Here is a 25,191-nt window from a genome sequence, read left to right as displayed (position 1 = left end):
CACATGGATTAAGGGGTTGGTCTTTCTGGTCCCAGTTTACTGCTAGGTACAGTAAAATACACTAAAGCACATATTTGCGTGCACAAAAGCAATCACTGTGGTCAACTGCGTGTTTAATTGATACGAGAACAGTCAGTAGCACTTGGTGAATTTGTCTCTCAACCTTTCTTCCTACCGAGCGGAGTCCCCCAGGTGTCCTCGCTTAGTCCAACCTTATTTAATGTCTATGTCACTACTTTAGCTGATCTAATAAAATCCTTTGTATTTTCTCTCACTTCCTACGGAGACGACACACAAATTGTTGTCTCCCTGGCCACTATTGACACTGGCACAGGGACTAGGTTTCATCACTGCAATGCCGGTGGTCAGTGGATGGATGAACAAAAACTGCCTGAAACCGAACTTCGGGAAGACGGAGGTTTTGTTATTCGGCACTCAGGTTTCTTTCTGAACCCCGTCTTGGTGGCCGCATGCATTGGGTGCACTCCCTACACTGGTTAGGAAAGCACGGAATTTGTGAGTACTAATTGATGACAAGTTCACATACACAGATCAAATTAATTCTGTCATTTCCTTCCCCTTCTTCACGTTAAGGACCATAAAAAAGATTCTTCGTTATATACCCGCCAGACCTACAGAAAACACTAGTCACCTTTCTTGTGCTCTTGAAAATAAACTACTGCAATGGTCTGTACCTTAATATGCAAAAACATTTAATGAACAAATTGCAAATCTTGCAAAACGCTGTGGCACGATTGCTGTTGAGGATTCCTAAATTTCTCTCTGCCTAAAAATCCATCAGGAAACTGCACTGGTTACCCGTTTATCAAAGAATCGCCTTCAAAGCCCTCTGCATCGCTTCTAAAGCACTGCACAACTACCGTGCGTTCAAAGATCTCTATGTCTTTATTAACAAGGTTTATGTGGGGTGTCCATACTGATTTCGGTTTTAAGCCTGATTTATTGACAGTTGATTATATTTCCTTACCCTCAAAATATGCCTTCAATCTAATTTTTCTAACAAAACTTTGTAAATCTCTCTCCAGATTATATATATCTACATTGTTGCTCCTGTAGATAAATAAAGACATAGAGATCTTTGAACGCACGGTAGAGAAAAGTAGAGATGACCTACTCAATAAGAAAATATGGACGGAGAATAATCTAAAAACCGATGAACGTACTGCCCTTAAGAATCTAGAACAATGCAATAACCTTACTATTAAACCAGCCGATAAAGGTGGTAGTATCGTTGTCACGGAAACAGAAGATTACAATAGAAGAATGTAGATGCTTCTCAACATTAAAGATCACTACTTTAGATCAAGTTTAGACCTTCCTAAGGTACACAAAAATATAGAAGATCCCCCCATGAGACCCATTCTTTCGAGTATTAACTCTTTAACTGTGCCTTTGAGTAAATACGTGGATATTTTCCTACCGCCACTAGTAATACAACAAAAAGCGTATGTTAAAGATACCACTACAATGATCCATAAGATTGAAAATCTGGATTTCAACCCAGATACACAGTGCCTCGTTACGTTAGATATCGAGGCACTGTATACTAACATCCCCCAAGACAAGACCATACATATGATTGAAAATCTTTTAGGTATAGAAGATGAAGACCTATCCCCACACTCAACATTTATTGTTGAGTGTATCACCATTATATTGAAGAATAACATATTTCTATGTGAAAAAGACTTTTACAGACAGGTTAAAGGTACCAGCATGGGAGCAACCTGTGCTCCCAGTCTGGCCTGTCTGTATGTGGCTATGTTCGAGGAGAAACACATCTTCAATATAACGGCACCCTTTTTTGAGAACATTTCTCATTGGTCACGTTACATTGACGATGTTTTCTTCATTTGGACAGGCACAGAAGAAACACTAACAGAATTTATTCAATGGATCAATCTTGGTGATATTGATCTAAAATTCACTTCTAATGTGAATAAAGAAGCATGCAAATTTTTAGATATAAAAATCAAACATATAAATGGATCCCTTAATGTAGAACTTTTCACCAAACCCACCGATCGCAATACCACTCTTCATTATAAGAGCTACCATCCTAGATGTCAAAAGGACAACATCCCTTTTGGACAATTTTTACGCCTTAGGCGTAATTGTACCAATCTCAAGGATTATGATAAACATGCCATGAACATGTCCCAGAAATTCCTTAATAGAGGTTACCCTAAGAAGCTGGTTAAACATGCATATAAGAGAGCTAAGTATTTTAATAGAGAGTTTTTCTTTAATAATAAGCCCAAAAAGACGACTAGTGATAATTTACCTTTGATCTTTGTGACCAATTACAGCAGTGTCAGCAATAAGATCAAAAACATTGTAAACAGAAACTGGCCCTTAATCACCAACAAAAAGAAAGAGACGCTTTCTAAACCTATGTTTTCCTTTAGACGAAATCGCACCATAAGGAATTGTCTGGTGCATACCTATAAGGATATTGAATTTAATAAACAAACTCATCTATTTAATGCTCCTTTACCCGTGGGTACCTTTGCATGCAGCGGCTGTAACAATTGCAATAATATCTTGAAAGGAGAGTCCATCACCCACAATAATGTTACTCACAAATCCAATAAATTTATGAACTGCCATACAAAACATTTGGTATATTTTATCAAATGCCCGTGCCAATTCGGCTATGTGGGCGAGACATCAAGAGAGATCAGAGTGAGAATCAATGAACATAAATCAGCGATACGCACTAACAAAAAAACATCTCGTTTGGTAGCCCATTGGCATGAGAAACATCATAACATTGATGATTTAAAATGGTGCGGTTTAGAAATGATCTACATGAATACTAGAGGAGGAGACTTAACCCTAAAGAGAAAAAAACGGGAACAATTCTATATGTCCCGTTTTAACACCTTCAGGAAGGGGTTAAATAGCAAAGAAGACTGGGAAAGACTTATTCAATGACCCATTTATATGCCCCATGGATATGTTACGAATAACCTCTTCATTACTGGATGTATAATACATATCATTTGGGACCCATCTTTACCATTTCAAGATGGCCACCCCATTTACATCCTGTTCAGTTGTCAATATACAGTAGATTATTCTGTGGCTTATATTAAATTATGTTCCCTAAATGTCAGTTAGACACTAATATGTAGCTGCCCTTACTAAACATCTCCATAATAATAGGGTTGAGACTGATAAACTGTACCCTGGAGTTCATCGTTACCATTCTAAGATGGCTACTCCATTCACATCCTGAGCATTGCGAATAGTTTTGCCAGATCTTTATAGTTCTGTTAGAAATTAATTTGCAGCTTCTCTCAAAATATCATCACAATAAAAGGTTTGCTTTAATATAAACTGAGTCTTATGATCGTTTTAAATGACGTTTAATACTCGACCGGCAGGGAAAAGGTCATGTGGTCTTACCGGACCACACGTATAAAAGAATTGGGCATACAACGTACTTCCGTGTATCCTGACCCTGAAGACGTTCGTTTTCGTGCAAGGAGGCCGCCTGCATTTTATCAGGTAAGCTGTTAGTAAACTCGGCAACCCTGTAACCCGGAGGTATTTTTCCGCCGCAAAGATTAGTTAATGAAACTATGTTACAGAATAGTTATGAGACGAAACTCGTTCTAGCCGTTAAAACACACTAAAATGTAACTTTGCACCAATCTGTCCAGGGCCGCACGAACCCTTTATAATGAGAAACTTTGCTGTTTGTTTCTCATTTTGATTAGGACTATTGACCGTATTCATAATCAAACAACAAACGGTACTATTTAAGTGGTTATAACATATGTCTGAGTAGTTTAAAGTAGCGTCTTAACATTTTACCCAATAACACATATACAAGTAGTTACATGACATATACGGCCAGTTGTTTCTTATTCCTAATGCCACAAACAGAGAATGCTACATATGAGGCTAAACGCCCTGTGACACGCAATTGCTCCTCTCATTCCTAGCCAATATGCATGATAATAGGGCTGTGGGTGTGTTATACATTTCTTAATACATGCCCAATACAAACAGTACTAAGATATTCTTTGAGGTGTAAAACAGATAGGCTCAGACTATTTTTTAATAATAAACACAAACCTTGAAATATATAGGAATAATCAGATAGCAATGAGATTAAAAAGCTCGAAACATAAAAAAAACCTTTTTCTACAGGGTGAAATAGATGGTAGTAATTGAGTTATAATACTGCGTTCTTTTGATTATCAGGTTTTAACATATTATACCATGAAGTATGCGCAGTGCGACAAAGAATAGGAGGTATGATGATCTTCCTTCACTTACTCTTGATTAAAATAGTTTTGGCCACAATAATAAGTGTTGGAGCTAATTTTTATTAATCCTCTCTGTTTAAACCATTTGTTAGGTTACCCCCAGATTAAACGCACGGGTTATACCTTGTTACTGAGAATAGATTTAATCACGTCTAAGTACCCTGGATTATAAATAATCTACGAATTTCAACCTAGAGTAATGGTAAACTAATCCCTACTTGGTGTAAATTGACCTTCAATAACATGGTCATATATGAAAAGAGTAATGTCTTTTATTATTATAATTACAGAAACTCTAGTCTCCATATCAGTACGGTGGCACGAACAAACAAAACCAACATATGTTGGCTTTTATTTTAAGGTAATCATAACAAATATTTATTTATACACATAAAACGATGTGTTTTTGGAAGTGACCATTATAGCATAAACTCCTTCTTCATATATGTCTTTTCTTCCATGAATAAAGGTTTTTATAAGCGGGACATCCTCAAATCCCGTATAGCAAAAAAAGAAAATTACTTCAAGTGAAAGTTGAGTGATGCACAAAAACTAGCTACATCCAAAAAGTTTATTAGGTACGTGTTTTGCTTATATGTTTTGATCAGTCATTGTTAGTAACATACATGCATGATATGTATATAAATGCTCAAGTGTTGCATTACGTATGTGCTGGGGGCTGCATTCTGTATTTGGTATGTTTTTTTATAATAATGTTTTAAATAATCATTGTTTTTATATCGCGGTTTATTTAGAAAAGATTTTAAACCAATGCTAATCCCGTTAGTATTAATAGATTTTTGTATATATCTGGTGTCAGTATCACATGAAAACAATAATAAATGAAGATTGTTTCTGTTGTTTAGAGAATTGTCCTGAAGAAGGTGAAAGATCACTCAACCACCGAAACGCTGCGTCGACCTTTCTGTCTCTGTAAAAAAAAAAAAATTGTTTTTTAATTTTGCTATATGTACAAATGCTTAATAAAATTGTCTACATGTTTTAATATCTTGTGTAATTAGTTCTTTCTATGTGATACTGACTTATTGACTTTGTTTGACTGTCTAGTAATAATCTCTTGTGTACCTCCCCCTTAATATTGGAACTACATATACGTTTTAAATTGTATTCGTGTTCTTGGGATGTTTTGAGTTTCTTGTACAAATTGACCCTATCCCTTAGTGAATACTGAAGGGTACCTCCCTCTTGTTTTTCTTGCTATCAAAGGTTGCACTTCGTCTGATCTTCGAGAAGTGAGAGCTAGACTATTATTTCAAGAGTAAGAAAAAGGAACAGGTCTCAATGATGTCATGTCTCAAACCTCGAAAGCTAAATTGCTCTATGAGTAAATACACATGTGCTTGTAGGTATGGCTCTGGGGCTATCTAATGTGTTCTCTTGTTGTCTGTGTGTGCTCTTGTTTTTGCTCTACAATGTGGACTTTTGACCTGTCCGACAGCACAGCTTAGTGCATATTTCATATCTTCATTTCTAGGCGGTGGACGTTTACCCCCACCCCATTGAACTTCGTTCTGAATATCTTAATGGCCATCAAATTATCCTACAGGTACAGAGTATGCACTTTCATGTGAGCGTAGGAATAAACTTTAAAAAATAGGCATTGTTTCATAAACGGCGGTGTAGTCAATAGGTCTGACCTTGTAGGCAAACCTACAATTTTTAATTTATTCATTTTTGTAAACATATGCCATAGGCATTAACGTTTACAAGTAATAACAATGCAATATGTCTCACCTTTGATTAAGTTAAAGCCATTTGCTTCGCTAATGATATTGTATAGCAAAGCGAATGGCTTTAACTTAATAAAAGGCGAGACCTATTGCATTTTCAATGCTTGTTAATCAGGCAGTCACTGCTTAGCTCAGTCAGTTAAAATGTTTCCGTAAATTGTTTCCCGGGTGCGTGCGCTTCTTTTTAAACTCTTAAATCCGAAATGAGAACTATCACAGTATTTTGAGAGTCTCTCTAACAACTGTCAGGGCCACAGAATGACGCACATATTCATCTACCCTCAAGGGCAAGTAGGGGACCCAAGGGGCACGCACGCCTGATGTGGAGTCCACGTGAGCTCCAATCCGCAGATATGTATACTCAAGAGTCCTTTTAAAAATGGATATGTAAAACAACCTGAAAAAAGTCAAACACGGTGTGTGCGTAAGAGAGGACCCTGGAGGATTGATGTATGATGGTTGTCATCAGAAAGCCTAGAAGCTGATGAACTCCTGAAGGTTCCACTTGCAATATTTAAAGGCATTTAAGTAAACATTTATGAGATTGTTTTACACTTCCACTTAAGCCTTAGTACAGACAGTCCCCTTCAACCCCAAGTGGCAACAAAAGTGCATGGTTTCCGAATACTTTGACACGTAAATAGAGCTGCCCCCTCCTCCCGGTTCTGAGGTGATTGTGTTTTCCATGCAAACCCTTGCACCCCCTCCCTGAATCCGCAGTATTAGTGAAATTGCTAGACATGTAACAAGAATGATCCTGCATTCATCCTGCCAGCCCCCGCTAAATGCCCCCTCCCTCGATAATAAGCCCCCGTAGCCGGTAGCCCTCTCCCCTCCCAGCTGCTCTCTGCAGTCATAGAAAGTGGAACAAAAGTGAACACTTGGGCCCGCTCCTCTGTTCAGCAACCTCCCCAATAATAATACGGACTTGGGGCTCCGTGGGGGACCCGAGGGAACGTCAATCCGGGCGCCCAGTGTTTGTTCTGTGGCCGCAGCCCGATCTGGCCTCCCCAGCGCACACCTTTTGTCCGGGTCTCCTATAAAAAGCTATTCTTCCTACCTTCGCTCGATCTTTTCAGCGCCGGCCGGCCTCCTACAATGCCACCTCGCCGGGCCTTCTCATTCACATGCCTTGGCACCGCAACAATCGCGCAGCCTGTGGCACGGCTGCCCTCTGCACACCGCCCAGCTACGGCTTACTAAGTGACAGGAGAGCCACAAAGCATGGCTGCCGGGAGAGCTCTCGGACACAAGTGGGACCAGCATGTGGGGGAGAAAGAGCCCCTCAAAAACAACTTCCAGCAAGAGGAGAGGGGAGCACGCGCTCCCTGCAGCTGCATTCACTCAGTCACTCTCTGCAGAACTGGCCCGGCGTCCCTTGCGGGTATTTGCATCTGAAGTGAAACCCACTCACAGTCGAAACCCTACAAATTCTACGGCAACCAGAAATACATTTAGGGCAGTATGCTTTTGGGACACTCCACATTTTGTACCCATGTGTGCGGAAAAAAGTATATGCGGTTGAAAGTAACAAACCGTAAAACACCGAAGTGTGCATAGGCACAATATTCCCCTCAAGAGGCGCACTGTGACCAGAACCAGACACACAACTTCCTGCCGCCGTGCTTGGGTACTGAAGTCTACATGCTCATTCACCAAAGAAGATTTATAAACCACACTACAGCAAAGGCTCTCTCGCCCTCTATGCCCATGGGGCTGTTTCTTACAGACTCGCCCACCAACTTTCACCTGCATGATGCAGATTGTGCATTAAAATATGGCTGTAACTATAATTTCCGGCGCACGGAGATTCACAATCACGTAGAATACATGAATCTATTGCGCCACCGTATTTATTTATTGATGATGACTATTTCAACATTTCCCTTTAACATAATATACCTAACTTTCGTATCATTATTCGGAACCGTTCTATTTACCGTACTGAAGCAATACCTCCACGTGCTGTGAACGGTGCGTTCACAATAATGTAAATATAGGACTTATTTCTGTAGTTGCGGAATTTTGAGACAATAACATTAGGGCCGAGGCCTAGCGATTCAGGGGTCAGTAAAGAGCAATGCATCGTGTGCAGGGACAGGGGGAGCTGGTCACGAGAGGGGAGGGTGCTGGAGTGTGCAAGGTAAAACAAAATTGCTCCGGAAAGGGGTAGGTAGGGGGAGAAGTCTCAGGTGAGCGACTGAGGTCTATAGCACAGCTCACAGAAGCAGCAAGCAAGCTCTTTCTGCCCCTGTCATTTTGAGAGGGGAAGGCGGGGGAGAGAAGCCGGGAACTGGAGACTTTACTGCTGATAAATGATATTTACCTGAATGCACAGCCCCCTGCCCCCCACAAACACACCACCCTACCACCGTAAGGTGACGCTTCTCCTATGGTGCGCCTTTACACGTGGCATCACCTGGTGCTGAAGCGTTCTCCTGTCACCAATCCCCTTATAAAATCTATCTATGCCTCAATATGACATGGAAACCAGGCCTTTCCTTGATATACTTTATTTTCAGTCGTTCGTGAAACACGTACTTACTTGTTTCGCTTTTACTGTTAATACATCTGGTAAATACAGCGTGCGGTTATTTAGGTAAAACATTACACTCTATTGACAGTGTGGGACCGTTGTTTTACGGTTGTGAAACTTCCTAAATTGCTGGAGGACACAGAAATCGTTTAGTGCGTCGTTTCCAACTCCCACAAACCCAAGGCCAGCCAAGATGTGCTGTACAGCTTCCCATTCCGTGTGCACACCTCCGGCGCTGCTTGATGGCACACGCATCGTGCGACCTTGGCATGTTTTGCCGACACCTTTCGTTTTTTTGGTTTCACAATACCAAAATGCGTTTTTATTTGTCTTCATGCAGAATGTTCCTTATATTTATTTATATATACTCTCTCTCTCTCTCTCTATATATATATATATATATATATAAATAATTCGGCTGCATATGAAATATAGATATGCAGCAGTGTCTGCGCTCGAGGCAGTTACGCCCGGGTGCGCTGTTGTCTCGCTCGTCCTCCCCTCACTCTTACCCACCTCGAGCAGTCTCTTGACTGGTCCTCTTTCCTTCCTTGAGGCTGGGGAGTGGGGAGCGCTGGGTGGCCACTGCACCTCTCTCTCTGTCCGCAGTGTGGGGGCTGTCACTCCCCGCATGGGGCCGGGGCAGGCTCAATGAAGGTACGCCCAGGAGGGGCCTAGGCTGCGGGTGTCCTACCAGGCCCTGATGCCCTGCAGAGTCCCCGGGCAGGGCGGCGCAGAGGTCCCTTGGTGCCCCTGCGGCTGCGCTGCTGTGTTCAGCTGGCTCAGGTTGCCCATGCTCATGAAGGGGCTGCCCCCCACGCTGCCCTGTGCGGCTGGGAGGCTTGAGTAGTTGCAGCTGTAGTTGCTGTTGTACTGGGGGCTGTTGATGTAGCTGTAGGCCGGGTAGGTGTTGTAGGAGTAGGGGATGCTGCCCACGGTGTGCATGTAGGCCGTGCTGTAGCTCTGAGAGCCTCAGAGGCAGGGCTTGCCGTCCCGCACCAGCACTGGTACGGCCACCCTCCGGGGCTGCCTAACTGAGCTCTCACCTGCATGCGGAAATCCTTAATCAGGTCTCTCTGATTGGCGTCAGGAACTTTCTAGCCTGGTGATATTCGAACACAGCCTGACTAGGCCAGGGTCCGGACTTCGGTCCCATCTGACTACAGACATTCTAACTGAGCCGCCACCTGGCTAGAGATATTTTAATGGAGTCCCCGTGCAGCAAGGGGCGCTCTAGCCGGGCCCTCCACCTCAAAGGATGCCCTCGGTGGACGCTCAGGTGGCAAGGGGTGTTCCTACTGGACCCTCACCTGACTAGCGACAGCATAATTTCGACAGAGGCCCCCCCATGGGCTAGGAGAATTCTAACAGATCTTCCACTAGACTAGCGACAAGGATCTCACCTGCATAAGGGCATTCTAGCTGCACCCTCTTTAAATGGCAAATGGGGACAGGATACGGCGTACTGACCAGAGCTGCCTACTTGGGAACCGAGTTTGAATCGCTGCACTGGCTCCACATGTGTGATTCTGGCCAAACCACTTAATTTCCCTGTGCCTACACAAAAAATTAAGGTTTCCTTGTAACTGGCGTTCATATAATGCGCATCGGGTTGAGCACGAGCTATATAAAACTGCAAAACAAAAAGGCTTCTGCCGGAAATCCTTAATCAGGTCTCTCTGATTGGCTTCAGGAACCTTCTAGCCTGGTGATATTCGAACACAGCCTGACTAGGCCAGGGTCCGGACTTCGGTCCCATCTGACTACAGACATTCTAACTGAGCCTACACCCAGCTAGAGATATTTTAACAGAGTCCCCGTGCAGCAAGGGGCACTCTAGCCGCATTTTGCATGCGGCCTCGGAGCTCCGGCGCTTCTTCCAGCCCGGCATGTTCCCGCCTGACCCGCTCCGGGCGCTCCCCGTGCCCCGGCCGGACTCCACGCTACAGCCTGGGTGCCTGGCTCCTTTTCCGGCACATGCCGAGCTCTGCAGCTCGGGCTGGGCGGGTGGTCGGGTGCCGTAGCGGCAGTGTGCCTAGCTGTGCCCTCGCCGCCCATCGCATCCCTAGGGATAAAATTACCAACTTCAACACATTTAAACGCAATTACCAATTCTGCACGGCAGTTTTTAAACGTGCATGTGTATGTATATTTATGCATTGCACTAACCATCAAAGTTTGTTTGCCTTTTTCTGCCATCGCACTTGGACGGCCTCGCCTGTTTCTTATCTTTATGGGGCCATGTGTTTGGCCCCAAAATGATAAGAAACCTTTTGCGACGAACGCAAAGCAGGCGAGGCCGTCCAAATGGGTCGGCGGAAAAAGCCGAGCGAATACGTCAGAAAGAGCTCTTTTCCAATGGCTGGCCACCGTTTAGCATAAACGGTGACGCCAGCCAATGGAAAAGAGGGGCGGAGCTTAATGCCCCTTACAGAAAATACCCCATCTCATTAAATCTCGCCCGCGAGACTGCGCATGCGCGCAGCCTACGCCAGGCGAGACCTAAAAAGTGAGGGGCAGATTTACAAGCCCCTTGCGCCGCCAGTGCATCACATTGCGTGATGCAGCGGTGGCGCAGCCTGCTAAGTGATATTTACAAGAATAGGTAAAGTCACCCTGCGTGACTTCACCTGTGCTTGTGAATATCGCCCCTGTTCACGCAACACTTTGCGTGTTAGGGGCATGACATGGGTGTTGTTGTGGGTGTTCCCACGCAACACCCATGTCCACTGATGCATTTCCAAATTTCCGAGAAATCGTAACTCTGGAAATGCGTCAGAATGCTACGCCACCATAGGGGTGGCGTAGCGAGGTGCAACGAGTAGAAATGTTTTCATTTCTCCTCGTTTTTTTCCTCTTTCAATGCGTTCTGCATTCTACAGCACACATTGGAAGAGGAAATCACCTCAATTGATTGTTTTTGTGCAGGAAGGTGGCCCTTCCTGCACAAAAACAATCTCCCCACAATGCAGGCATCCTTGCACCATGGTGCAAGGGTGCCTGCGCCGGCGCATGGCAGCAGATTGCGCGCCAGCGCTGGGGGAAGCACAGAGATGCGACATATTGTTGGAAATATGTTGCATCCCTGTGCTTCGAAACTAACCCAACGCGGCGCAGCAAAATGAATTGCGGCACCGCACTGCGTTAGTTTCTTGTAGATCTGCCCCTAAAAGTACTGCAGTCGAAATCTGGCGTAACTATGTTTTAAAAAAACTTTAAAATGTGAAATAACATGGTAAGTACGGTGTCCTAAAATGCTGGGAAACACCCCAACAGTGTAAAGGAGACTATGTCTGTGGGAACTGCAGTTAATAGTACTTTATTTTTATATATAGCACAAAACGAATCAACCATGAGAGGGCCTCTCGGGCAATAGCGCATTGACAGGAAGGAGGGATGGTTGTGTCATGGAACAACGCATGCCTCAACAACGCATGCCTTAACCACGCGGTCTTAACCACAACCGTGTCTTTACCTCACATGCCTTTACCAAGCATGCCTTTACCATGCAATTTAGTGGTAAATACATGATTGGTAAAGGGTCATGTGTGATAAAGATCACGCTTCTGCCCAGAGCCTTAAAATTCGCCCCACCTGTGGTCTATTCTAGCTGCCCCAGCCCTATAAACTTCCCGACCCCCTATACTGAAGTTTAATATTTGCCCCAGCCCTTAAAAAGTACTCCGACCACAGACCCCCTCCCTGAGCGCTAAAATAAGGCCCTACCCCCTAAAACCTACTCCCACTTCTCCCCTGCCTCAGCCCAACAGCTCCCTCGACCTAAAAACTGCCCCTTTCCTGTCCCCTGCCCTGAGCCCTAAAACTAAGCCCCTAAAAACAACTCCGACCCCAGCACCCCTCCCTGAGCACTAAAACCAGGACCCACCCCCTAATATCTACCCCCCTACCTCTGCTCAAGCCCAACGGCCATATTAGCCTGTAAACTGCCCTTTCCTGTCCCTGCCCTGAGACCTAAAACATCCGACCTCCCCAACCCTAAAAACTACTCTGACCCCCAGCCCCCAAAATTACCCTCAACCCAAACAAACAAATCCCCCACCCGGTCCCCTGCCTGAGCCCTAAAACTCCTGACCCCCTCCAAGCCCTGAAAACTACATCCCAACCCTACAGACTATCCCCCACCCCCAAACCCCACTTACCTCACCGCCTTGTGCCAGTCTTTTTTTCTTCCACTGAGCTGCAGGCCGCAACTAGACCATGCATTTGCCTTAACCACGCATATGCACGTTTAAGGCAAGCGTGGTTACGCTTGAGATGTTGGAACACGCGTGGCTGAGGCTGCGGTGTTCCAACTGTTTCCCAGGAGGGATACGGATGAATCAAAAGAGCCAGATTTTAAGTAGTTTTTTTTAAAATGGTTAAGCCAGGGCAGGACCGTATATATACGGGTAGTGTGTTCCAGTGGTGGGGAGCTAGGTATGAGAATGATCTTCCCCCGTATTTGGACGTACGTATGCAGCGAGGGCGTAGCTGGGATTGCCCATGGACCTTATGCTGGCCGCGGGTAGATAAGGCTGCAGCTTGTATTGTAGGTAGAGGGGGATATTTCCAGATAGCGACTTGTGCACTAGGCCGAGGATTTGAAGAGGGAACACTCTTTAATTGGCAGCCAATGCAGAGATTTGAGTGTAAGCTCAGAGGTGGTGCAGATGGAAGGTTGCATACCAGCTGAGTGGCAGTATTCTGCACCACCTGGAATTTAGCTAGGAGAGCTTCATTTGCTGCTAGGATGAGAGCATTGCCATAATCTAGGCGACTTACAATGAGTGCTTGAGTGAGGGATTTTCTTGTCTGGAGGGGCAGCCATTGAAAAGCCTTTTTAAGTAGGCACATGATTCTGAAACGGGTACCATAGGTGGCGTTAACCTCCTCTTTCAAAGAAAGGTTGTCATCTATCAGGAAACCCAGGTTTCCTACTACCGTTTTTAGGGATTGGAGTCATCCCAATTTCTGGGGGAGACCAGTCCTCTGAACATATGGTATGCTTACCAAAAAGCAGGATTTCTGTCTTTCCACTGTTTAGTTGTAAGCAGTTTCACAATATCCAGAGAGAAATGTTTTCCATGCATTCATTAAATCTGATTTTGGGAGATTCAGGATTTGGTCCCAGAAAAATAATTAATTGCATGACGTCCGCATAGGATATAACTTCAAACCCGCAGGATCTTACCACTTCAGCAAGGGGGCCACGTAGATATTAAAAATAGTGGGTCTCAAAGATGAGCCTTGCGGCACCCCCTTGTCAATGGCCATGGTACAGGAGTTGAAGGACTCCAGCTCCAGGGTTTGAGTCTGGTCACTCAGGACGTTTTTCAGCCAACCAAGGGCTTTTCCGCCGACACTAATCTCAACAAGTCTTTGGATCATGGTATAGTGTGAGATGGTGCCAATTGCAGCGGATAGATCAAGTAATACCAGCCTAGCTGGGTGGCCTTCATCCAGGGAGAGTTGGATGCTGTCTAGTACTACCACCAGTGCCGATTCTGTGCTGTATGAGGCACAAAAACCTGACTGGAAGTGGTCCAGCAGAGAGTGGCTTTCCAGGATAGATATGAGCTGCTTGTTAAGCAGTGTCTCTATTATTTTCCTGAGAAAAGGGAGCAACAATATCGGCCTATAGTGAGCTAGCTCTAAAGGGCCCGTCGTAGGTTTCTTTAGGCTGGATCTGACCTGGGATGCTTTCTACTTAGCAGGAAGAGTTTTGGTACTCAGGGTCTGGTTATACAAGCCAGCAATTGTGGGGAAAAGTGCTGGGGCAAGGGTCGCCATGATGTGGGGAGGGGAGAGGTCCTATGGTGAGCCTGATTTGATCTCATTAATCAAGGTGAAGACTTGCTCGGAGGTGAAAGGATCACAATTATCTAAGCAGGTCTGGTGGTTATTGACTAAAGTGGCTAGTCAGGAATATTCTACCCGAGTGTGGCTGTTTGAGAGAGTAGGGTAAATTTTTAGAAATTGTTTCCCCTAAATGGTCAACATAGAGATTGAGATGCTGGGATGTGAGAGGCGCAAACAGTGGGTTTAGTGAATTAATTTAGAATCTTATATAATTATTTGAGTTTCCTGCGTTGTTAATTCTGTCTACTATGTGGATCTTTCTGACTTCTCGAATGTTTTTGTGATAGGTGCCTTATGCTGCTTTACAGGCCATTTTGTGGTTCTCCATTTTAATTTGAGCTTTCTGCAGACTGCTTTTTCTGGTTTGAGAGACACCGAATACCAAGGAGAGAGGGCTTTATTAGGTTTTGTGCGACTACATTTGGCAGGAGCAATGGTATTAAAGCCCGATTGAAGGAGCTCTGGAATTCTTCCAGCATGAGATTGATATCTGAGTGCAATGTGGAGGGAGGGGAGGAATAGCATGACGTGAAAGATGGAAGTGATACCTTCCTCCATGGTCTCATCATTTTAGGTGCGACTGTCTTTTGGCCTAACAATTCTCCAGTAAGGAGATGAAAGTTTATGGAGAGAAGTGGTCTGTCCAGACTTTGGGGGTATATTGCCATTGTTAATGTTTGGTGGATTAAATGATAGCATCCAACACAGGCATTAGCGAATTTCCAACCAAAGGATTACTTCACAAAGTGGGTCCTCCATGGTGACTATACCTTTTTGACATGGAAACAACTGTTGCCCTGCAGATAATTTTGCTTAAGTCTGATGGTCCTCTCCCCCTGTGATGGAGAAGGTCCAGCCCCCACAAAGGTGGAAATTAATTCTACCAATGTAATACAAATCAGGCCCTTTATTTTCTGTGCTCTAGATAAACCAATGTTTTTAAAAAAAAACCTCAGTAGTTGGCCCACCATGGTCCCCTCTCCCCTGCATATTTAGCCTCTTGAAAGCAGAGATCTTCCTTTGCTAACTGAAGCCGGGGTCTGACTGGTGGAAATGGCCATGGCTGCGCAAGGATTTTTGTCACAGTTAGTGAAGTGGTTGCCACTCTCACGTGGTAATGCGGGAAAATTGGATACTTCTAGGGATATGGTGGCATATCATTTCTGGTGGCATGCTCAGTGTTTGCTAAGTATTTCTTTGATGTAGGGTTGTCTCTGGAAAACAAGTTACTGACCTTTGGTAATACGCTTTCTAGTGAATACTCTATTTACCTGCAGATTCCTCATCTCTTGAATTTCCCCAGGCACCAGACTGGATCCAGAAGAATTGAAACAGCTCTCCTGTGCAGGAAGGTGATGTTCAACTCCATCTCAACCCCTGGCACCATCCCAGACATGATATCACTGTACCATATAAGTCCCAACTTTTGCACACTGATGTTAGTTCCTTGTCCCTTTTTTCCCCATGCCCAAAGAGGCAGAGATTACGTTTTGTAAAACAATACATACAGTGAACCAAAGCTAAAGTGGGACCTTATTGATGGACCTAAGACCATTCTTCAGAACTGGGAGGCAGGGCGATCGATGAGGAATCTTCAGGTAGCTAGAGCATCCGCCATAAAGATTGTTACCAAAGATAAATATCTTGTTCTTCTGATGGATGCTTCTGCCTGCCGATTCCTAACCTCTTGAATCTTTACCACAAAAGTACCTCCATGGTGGTAGGTTCTGAGGAAATGGTCAAACCAAGAAGGCCTGCAGATCATACCTCTCAAAGTAGCTTTCCCCTTATATTTCAGAATGAGGGAAGTAATGCACGTTGAGATACGTACACCCCTGGACATTGCAGAAGCAGCAGCTTTTGTCCTCGTGAAATGGCACCATGCCCTTGGGAGGCTCCTTCTTGACAAGCGAAGAGCAGAACGTAATGCACAACGCAGTTCACTTGTAAAGTGTTCTTTTCGGAATGACCATGATATCCATGTCCTTTGTAGCCTCCACATATCTAATGAATACTTCCATCCTATATTATACTCTTCCATCCATCTTATTTTCTTCGGTCCTATCCACTTAGAATCTCATAACTTTGGAAAAATCCAAATGATGGAGCGTTTCCTCCTCCTTGGTGGGATATGAAAGCAGATAGAAGGCAGGCAGGGTGATGCACTGACCAATGTGGAACAGGAGCTCTAATTTTGGAAGGAACAAAGCCTTTGTTCTCACATCCAACTTTTTGGGAAATAAGGATGTGAACGGAGGAGGGACACATAAAGACTATGCCTTGGTAACTCATTGAGCCGAGGTAATGGCAATCAGGAAAAAATGTCTGAGCATCAAGAACTGCAGTGTGCAGTTATGCATGAGCGCGAATGGTGGACCCAACAAAAAGTCAAGAACCAAATTAATGTCCCATTGAGGCACTGCGAAAGGCAAAGTAGGAAACATGTACGGCAACCCCTTAAGGAACCTCCCGACAATGGAAGACTTAGCCAACGATGGTTGGTCAAGCAAACAAAAGAAGGAACAAAGAGCTGAAATGTAACTCTTAGCTGTGCACACTGGAAAACCATGCCAGACTAAAGAAAGCGCAAATTGCAAGAAGGTGCTCTTAAGAGGCCTGAGGTGAAGTTACCACTTGTGGTTGGGAAGATGGTGCCAGCTGAGGTTGTTGGCCTCGTTTTCAAGGAACCCACCAGATGGCTGACAACCATCCAGTCCAAGACCAAAGCCTCAGTGCCTCCCAAACAGAGGATGGGAACTTACATCACCCTGCGTGTTGGCATACCACATTGTGGTCATGTTGTCCGTGAGGCCCTGAACCAATCAGCAGCAGGTGGATGGTAAGGACACCATCAGTACTAGATGGATCACCTAAGGTATGAGCAATTTGATATCACATCTCTGCTCTGCTGGAACACAAGGCATTTGTTTCCCAACCCCTCCAGATGCGCACCCCACCTGAGAGTGAAGGCATTGTGGTTTTGCGTGGTGAAGGGTAGTTTTGGAATCTTGGCTGCATTTCTCAGGGCAGCTGTAAATGCCACCACTTTCTCAGAAGGTGGCCCTGGTGGGCATTCCATGTCAGCTTCTGGAGAGATATCTAGGCCACCTGCCTTTAGTAGTTTCAGTGTTTGCAGGAGGGTAAATATTGCACACTTCACTGCTGTCATAGTCATGTCCAAAAATGGCAGGCATACAGATCTGATCTGAGCCTTCTCCAAATAATTTGTGGAACTTGTCAAAGTATTCATCCTGTAATAGTGATTTTTACTGAGACGACTCCACCACCTGCTGGTCCTTACATCTCATCAGGATGGCCTTGGTCTTAGGATAATTCACTGCCAAGTGCAGCAGCTCTGAAGATAGTGTTGGTGCCTCTAGAGACAGTGCTGGTTCTGGCGCTTGTAAGGGTACCAATAGCGAGGCCTTCAGCAGAGGACCAGCATCAGCCAGAGCCGTGCTGGGGAAATACTGAGCGGGACCATTTGGTGCCCAGGGTATAACCAGCTAGCAGAAGTCCTGTCATGAGAGTCAGACGTTCAATGGGTTTCGAGGATGCACTAGTGGGAGCTTGGCAGAATAAGGCCATTATTGCCTGTGAATGCCACAAGTTGACGGGTAAGCTCCAGTGGCTGGAAACTTTGGGTAGGCCTGAAGGGTCACAGTGACCTAGGGCTGTTGCTAGAGCTGACCTTAGTGCCAAAGAAGTCAACTAATTTCAGCTCTCAAGACGAAACCTGTGGTGGGTATTTGTGTGGTTGTTTCAGAGATCTATCCACTGAGAGGTTGCAATGTCTCAATGCTGAGGAATCCCTCCGCCTTTGCTTCTTCGCTTCTTTTTTTGATCTGTCTTTGGACATCTTGGACGATTGACCAGTCAATGGCAAGTGGTCGTATCTGGTGCAGTACCTGGACCTGCCCTGATCTTGGGCCCGGCATTCATCACTGGCCCACACTGTGAACATCTTGGCCTCCTAGTCTTTGATCAGGCCACACTTTTCCCACTCTTTGTAATCGTGCTTCGGACCCAGATACTACAGGCATTCCTCATGAGGACATTTCCTCGTGGCAGGATTGACAATGCTTAAGCACTGATTTTCTTGTTGGTGACATCCTGCCAGCTCTGCAGAAAACAAATTTGTAAAGAAAAATGTGTTCCAAGGAGAGCATGCCAGATCCATGTTGAAGGGTGCAGAAAAAAAGTAAATGACGTCACTGCCATGGGGTGGCACTTATATGGCTCCAGTGATGTCACGCCACGGTTGTGCCCGATGTTGAGTTGGAGTCGAGCACCAGCTTCCGGCCAAACAAGAGCTGTTTCAACTTTTCCAGATCCAGTCTGGAGCCAGGGGACATTCAAACACTGAGGGATCCGCAAGTAGACATATCCAGCCCAAAGAGTCTTTGTTCACCTGGCCTAATACCACGTGATCACAGACCAACTATCTCAGCATCAAGCTACATTGGTCATGATCATAGAGTTCTCTGCAATCCCATTGAAACACTGTCTGTCCTATATGGTCCCTTCATATTCAGTCAGGAATTCATCCTCACACTTCTATATTTGTGGAATATTCCATTTTTTTTGTTAATTAAAAAAAAAATATGATCACCCTTTTGGTGAATCGATATCAATATTTACAGCGTGGTAGAGTTTGGGTTCTGTCTTTGGAGTGCTTCTAGTTCAAGAGCTAAAGATTTTCCACCAGTCCAGCCAGGAAGCAACACTCACCTGTGCCGGCTACGAAGGAAGCTCAGACAGTGAACATCAAGACGAGCAGGAGTCGCCCCGCCTGGGAGCGCGCCAAGATGGGCGGATATGCCACAGCCGTGGCCTCAAGCTGTGCACCCTGGCATGGAAAATCCTGGGCATTGATTTTTTTCTCCACTTAGAGCCCGGAATCGTTGTTGATATTCTTAACCTTAGAACAAACGCAATAAATAATTCAACATCTGAAGAGGAGGGAAACCAACAAGGTCAGAGGTGAGAGCCGCAGGAACAAAGTGATTACACATCCCAATCCTGAAGTATGCGACTCTGGGCTCTAAACAGCTGCGCTTTCAATTTGTAGCCCCAAGGAATAAAGAAAGAAGAAAAACGAGAAAGAAAGGATGCTAGTAGAAGCTATATAAGCAAATATATAAAAGGCATTTTGGTCTGGGTGAAGCCCAGACATGGATCCCTTGCTCACTGTGCCACTGGAACCAAGCTACACCCAACCGAAGAGTCCCCATCAGGCTGGCTCCCATCTTTGGTCGCTTGTATTCTGACGCAGGAAGGACCTGGCTTAGCAGTTCGGGCTGGAATGTTCCTATTGGAGCACAACAAAGAATGGTTTGCACTTGGCTGGGTCTAATCTGTGGTGGCATAGTGGGCACAAAAAAAAAGATGGATTGGCATGCTACCCTGAGCCATTGCCATTGGTGATATTTATTGCAAGTTTTCCTCCCTTCACCTTTTGTCTTGTTGATGTAACGCCCTAAGTGGCCAAGGGTTTGCCCAGATGTGGGTGCCTTGCTCACTGTGCCACTGGAACCAAGCTACACCCGACTGAAGAGGCCCAATCAGGCTGAAACCAGTCTTGGGTTTCTTGTGTTCCAGTCTGGAGGGGACCTAGCTTGGCAGTCTGGGCTGGACTGCTCCTATTGGAGTAGGACGAAGACTAATTTGCATATGGCTAGGTCTAATTAGAGGTGACATAGTGGGCAAAAACACAATAGTTTTTAATGCTACCCCGAGTGATTGCCAGTTGCTACCTTTATTACAAGCATTCCTCCCATCACCTTTTGTGTGTTAAAAGCAATGGAGGACATGAAATATAGAATGTGTATTATACTATTGTTTGGTTGTGCTAAGACACTGGGGTCCAGATGTACCAAATGTGGTCGCAAAACAATCGCAGTTTACCACCTACTTCAAGTAGGTGGTAAGTCAGTCTCAAACAGGAAGGGGTCCCCAGGGGGCCCCTTCCTCTTTGTGAATGGTAGCAAAGACGTTTTTCAAGAGCAAGCAGTGGTCCCACAGACCACCTCCTACCCTTGAAAAAAGAAACAGAAACGCTTAATTTTTCTTTTTGAAATGCATCCCCCTTGGGGCGTGGCTTGCGCGCAGCCAAGATGGCCGCCTATTTCTGAGCTCCGGCGCGCTTCCGTGACGATGTCCGGATTTCGGAGCTCGGAGTCTTCGTGAGCCGGCTCCCTTGTCGGATTTCGGTGGTGGAATGCACTGAGATCACGGAGGAGTCATCGCGGCGCTCACAGAGTGCCTTTTTTGCCATTTTCGAGCTGCATTCGTGTTCTCCTCAGGCGCGTCGCTCTAAGATGGCGGCGGCGTGAGGCACACGGGTGCGATGAGCGGACACTACCTTCCTAGCAAGTGCAGGATGCGAGGACGAACGGAACATCTTGCCTGAATGTGTCTGAAGCATTATTTTTTCTCCTGGTTATGGCGCCTCACACAAGAAAGGTAATACCTGCAGCCGATATTTGAGCAGTGGTTATGGAGAGGATTATTTTTTTGTATTAATGACTGTATGAAATGCCGATATTCCTGAGGAGATTTTCATGTGTCTACATGCTGTGTTTTCCTACAACATCTATGCTGAACAGTATCTGGAACGACGTCCTTCTCCATTTGGCTTTTTGTTTTTTCTGACGAGATGTGCACTTATTATGACACTTCCTTGAATATTAGTGATGACTAAATGGCTTTGAAAGTGTGTTGCACTGCCCAGTAGAAAAATTTGTCTTGGCCCCTCTGTATGGTGTGTGTGCGACGCAGCGTGACGGAGCTGTTATCTTGTGAGGAGCCTCACTCAGTTGTTCCTGCTCGTTTTGAGGAGGTTTTGCGTTATCCAGCGTTGTGCTTTGCTGAGGCTTATTATTTTCCTGCGCCATACTCACTCTCACTATTGTGGCTTCACCTTTGTTGCTGTGCTGCCTGCTGTTGTCGTCTGCCATCCTCTGCTACGACACCGTTACCATGGAGGTTGCGCATTCAAGTAAATCTCATGCAGGTTCCTTGGGGGGGTCGTAAAGATTCTAACTCTTCATCAGTTAAGCGGACCAAGAAAGATCCGCCTTCCCCAAATAAGTCTCCGTTACCTCTTACTCTTGAGGACATCATGGAGGAATTGCGCCTCATCCGCCCTTTTATGACGGATACTGTTACTACTCTTCAGAGGCTGGATGACAAATGGTCTAGTCTAGATACGAGACTTTCTGATGCAGAGCAGAGGATTAGTGATGCTCAGGATGTGGTCGCAAGAGTTGACACACTCACTAAGGAAATATCCCAGCTCAAGAGAGTCACAGAAGACTTAGAAAATCGCAACAGGCGCAATAATCTCCGCATTTATGGTATTCCGGAGGGTTCTGAGGGGACAGACATGATCCATTTTTTGAAAACTCAAGTTCTTCAAATTGTTGGCCTTCCGAAATCTTCAGACTTCAACATACAACGCGCTCATCATCTGGGGCCAAGGAATACCTCCTCTACATCTAAACCCTGAGGAATCATCGCCTACTTCATCCTTTATTCAGACCTCATGATGATTCTCCAAGCTGCCAAGCAGCGCAAGCAAATAATTTGGTCTGGCCACAAAGTCTTTTTTACTCAGGATGTCTCCAAACCTACTGCTTCTCGTCGGAAGGAATTTTTGGACCTTCGCCCTGCGCTGAGATCCATGAACGCACGTTATGGTCTGATTCATCCCTGTTTTTTCAAGGTAACCTACAAGAACAGAACCTACAGTTTTGAAGACCCTGCAGACCTGAAGAAGTTCATTCATACACACAAAGGAGAACTCATGGAATTGAGCAAACCCTAATTGTTCTATTTTGTTTATGTCTGCAGTATTGTCTCCTGTTTTATCCTACTTTAATATGTATAGATTAGCTCCTGTATTCTTTTTTTTTTCTTGTTTATTCCATCTTTTTTCTTTTTTTTTTGTCTTGCAGGTCTTCCCCTCTCAGTGTTGTTGTCAGGACCACCATTCTTGTTGCCTTGTTGTTTATGATGTGCGTTTTACCCTGACGCTGTTTTCTTCTCCCTAGCTGTTTGGTAAGTTCCTTTGTTTGTTTTATTCGGTCGCCTTATGTTTTGTTTTCCATTGCATAGTTTGTCTTCTGTTTTTTTTTCGTATGTTAGCTTGCTCTTTATTGTTGTCTCCTTCAAGTTCTCTATCTTGCTCTTCGCTGCCCCACTCCCACATTAATGTTTTTTGTTGGGTTGTGTTTTATGGCTAAAGCCCCTTGGCTTTTTGCCATCTTTTCTCTGCTTCTCTCTGGGGGTCTTGATTCCCCCTTATTCTCTTTTCTCTTTTCTCCCTCTCCTTTTCCCCTTCTTTTTCTTTTGCTTATCCTCTACCCCTCCTCCCCCTTCCTTTTTATCCTTTTCTTCTCTACCTTTTTGGCAACCTGTACAATAGTTATTCTATCCCTTATTCTCTTCTTTCTTACTGCTGTTTATGGTATTCCATTGTTCTCTTCCTCGATTTATGCCTCCTTTCCCGTAGTGGGCACATGTTTTGTTCTCCTCGGCTTTGATTTTTCTCTGACATTTATATCTTCTCAACATTTTCTCTTCCCTTTTTTTTCTCCTTTTTCATTCTGCTTTAATTTCTCTACTCCCTTCTGCCTATATCTATTTTACATCCAAAAATGAATGGTCTTCGTATCATTTCTTGGAATGTTAAAGGTATTCGTAATCCTGTTAAAAAGCAGCGTGTTTTATCTCACTTAGCACGTCTAAAATGTCATGTTGCGTTGTTACAAGAAACTCATCTTAACTCACAAGATTTGTCTTCCTTACGTAGGCAATGGGTTGGGGAGGCCTTCTGCTCTCAGGCAGTAAATAGCAAAAATGGTGTAATTATTCTATTTCATAAATCGTTGGCTTTTCAGTTGCTGAATGAGTTTCATGATAACTGTGGTAGATGGTTGTCTGTAGATGTTACTGTTAATAATACGAAACTTTCTTTTTGTAATGTTTATGGCCTTAATGGTGTTGATTTAACCTTTTGGAATGACTTCTCCATGTTTCTTTCTTCTCATGCGACTGAAGATTTGATTGTGGGGGTGATTGTAACCAACTTATGGACCCTTTTCTGGATCGTAAATCACTCACCAGATATATACCTAACAAGATGCAAAAATCATTTTTTTAGGGCCATCTCATCCAGAGGTCTTATTGATTCATGGAGACTTTCTCACCCTGACACTTTCGAATTTTCCTTTTTCTCTCCAGTCCATGCTTCACATTCCCGTATTGATTATATTTTTCTTACTCAACACATCCTTCAATTCATGACTAATTCAGAAATAGGTTCCATTCTAATATCGGACCACGCTCCTGTCATAGTTGATATGGACTTTCCTTCGCCTACTCGCACTTCTAGGCGTTGGCGCTTCAATAACTCACTCCTCCTTGACTCACAGTTTACTGAACAATTTAAGCTCTTTGCAGCGGATTTCTTCACAAATAATCTTCACTCTACTTCCCAATTTCATTTTATTTGGGATGCTTTTAAGGCCACTTCCAGAGGATTCATTATTGATTTTGTATCCCAAAACAAGAAAAAAGCTCTATCTGCCTCGGTTCAAACTCTTAAACAAATTAAAGATCTGGAGCATCTTTATTTTACCACAAACTCCTCGGAAGCACTTGCTTCTCTTATTAAGGCTAAAATGCAATATAACAAACACTCCTTGGATTCCGCTTGTAATAACCTCCTTAATTTTCATGCCAAGATTTATGGGGGTCGCAATAAAGCTGGCAAATCTCTCGCTAATTATCTCAAAATCAAGAAACAAAAATCCAAAATAATATCCATTGTTGACTCACTCGGAAACCACCATTACACTGATGATAAAATCCTCGATTGTTTTGTCCAATACTACTCTACACTTTACACCCCTGAATCCGTCCCTTCTCAAGATCAAATTGATGTTTTTTTTCAGTCTCTACCTAGATCCTCAGACAGCTTACCTGATCTTTCTTCCCTTGATGTCCCCCTCTCAGAAAAAGAAGTACTCAATGCTATTACTCTTCTACCTAAAGATAAAACACCTGGCCCTGATGGGTTCACAGTTAGTTTTTATTTGCATTTTAAGGATATCCTTTTACTGCGTCTACTTTCCTTGTTTGCCTACTTTCTTGCCCAAGGAGAATCCAAAGGCTCCTTTACACAGGCAATGTTGTGCTTGATCCCCAAAAAAGACAAAGATCCTTCCCTTTGTAAAAATTACCGACCTATTTCTTTAATTAATACTGATTGTAAAATTTATGCTAAAGTTCTAGCTTCTCGTATTAACTTAATCATCCCTAACCTTACCAACATTTATCAATCAGGCTTTGTCAAGGGTAGATCCATTACTGATAACTCGAGAACCTTCCTCAATATCATTCACCTCGCCTCAAAGATGGACTCCCCAGTCGCTGCTATTACACTAGACGCTGAAAAAGCATTTGATAGAGTGTGTTGGGACTTCATGTTTGGTGCATTGAGGTGGCATGGTTTTAGTCCTACCATTATCCGATACATTCAATTACTATATTCTGACCCCTCCACTTCTGTTTGGGTTAACGGTTCTCAATCTCCATATTTCTCTCTTCATAGAGGCACCAGACAGGGTTGTCCTCTTTCTCCTCTTCTTTTCATTCTTGCGTTAGAACCCTTTTTGGAAAAAATTTGGCGTTCACCTTCATATACTGGCTTCAAATTTCAGAACATTGATATTAAGTT

General features: G+C 44.2%; 1 long non-coding RNA gene across 2 annotated transcripts; it reads left to right on the top strand.

Moving 5' to 3' along the window:
• Positions 1 to 3,461: 3,461 nt before the first annotated feature.
• Positions 3,462 to 5,266, top strand: LOC146790045 (uncharacterized). Of its 2 annotated transcripts, XR_014969893.1 has the most exons (5): positions 3,462 to 3,534; positions 4,237 to 4,287; positions 4,592 to 4,662; positions 4,771 to 4,879; positions 5,168 to 5,266. It is a non-coding gene; the product is annotated as an uncharacterized LOC146790045 (long non-coding RNA). The 2 variants fall into 2 exon arrangements; XR_014969894.1 differs by lacking the exon at positions 4,237 to 4,287.
• Positions 5,267 to 25,191: the final 19,925 nt, after the last annotated feature.

Source organism: Triturus cristatus, chromosome 10 (genome assembly GCF_964204655.1).
Source record: "Triturus cristatus chromosome 10, aTriCri1.1, whole genome shotgun sequence".
NCBI classification, from domain to species: Eukaryota; Metazoa; Chordata; class Amphibia; order Caudata; family Salamandridae; genus Triturus; species Triturus cristatus.
The sequence above is the reverse complement of the archived record's forward strand: the minus strand, read 5'-3'. Positions and strand labels throughout refer to the sequence as shown.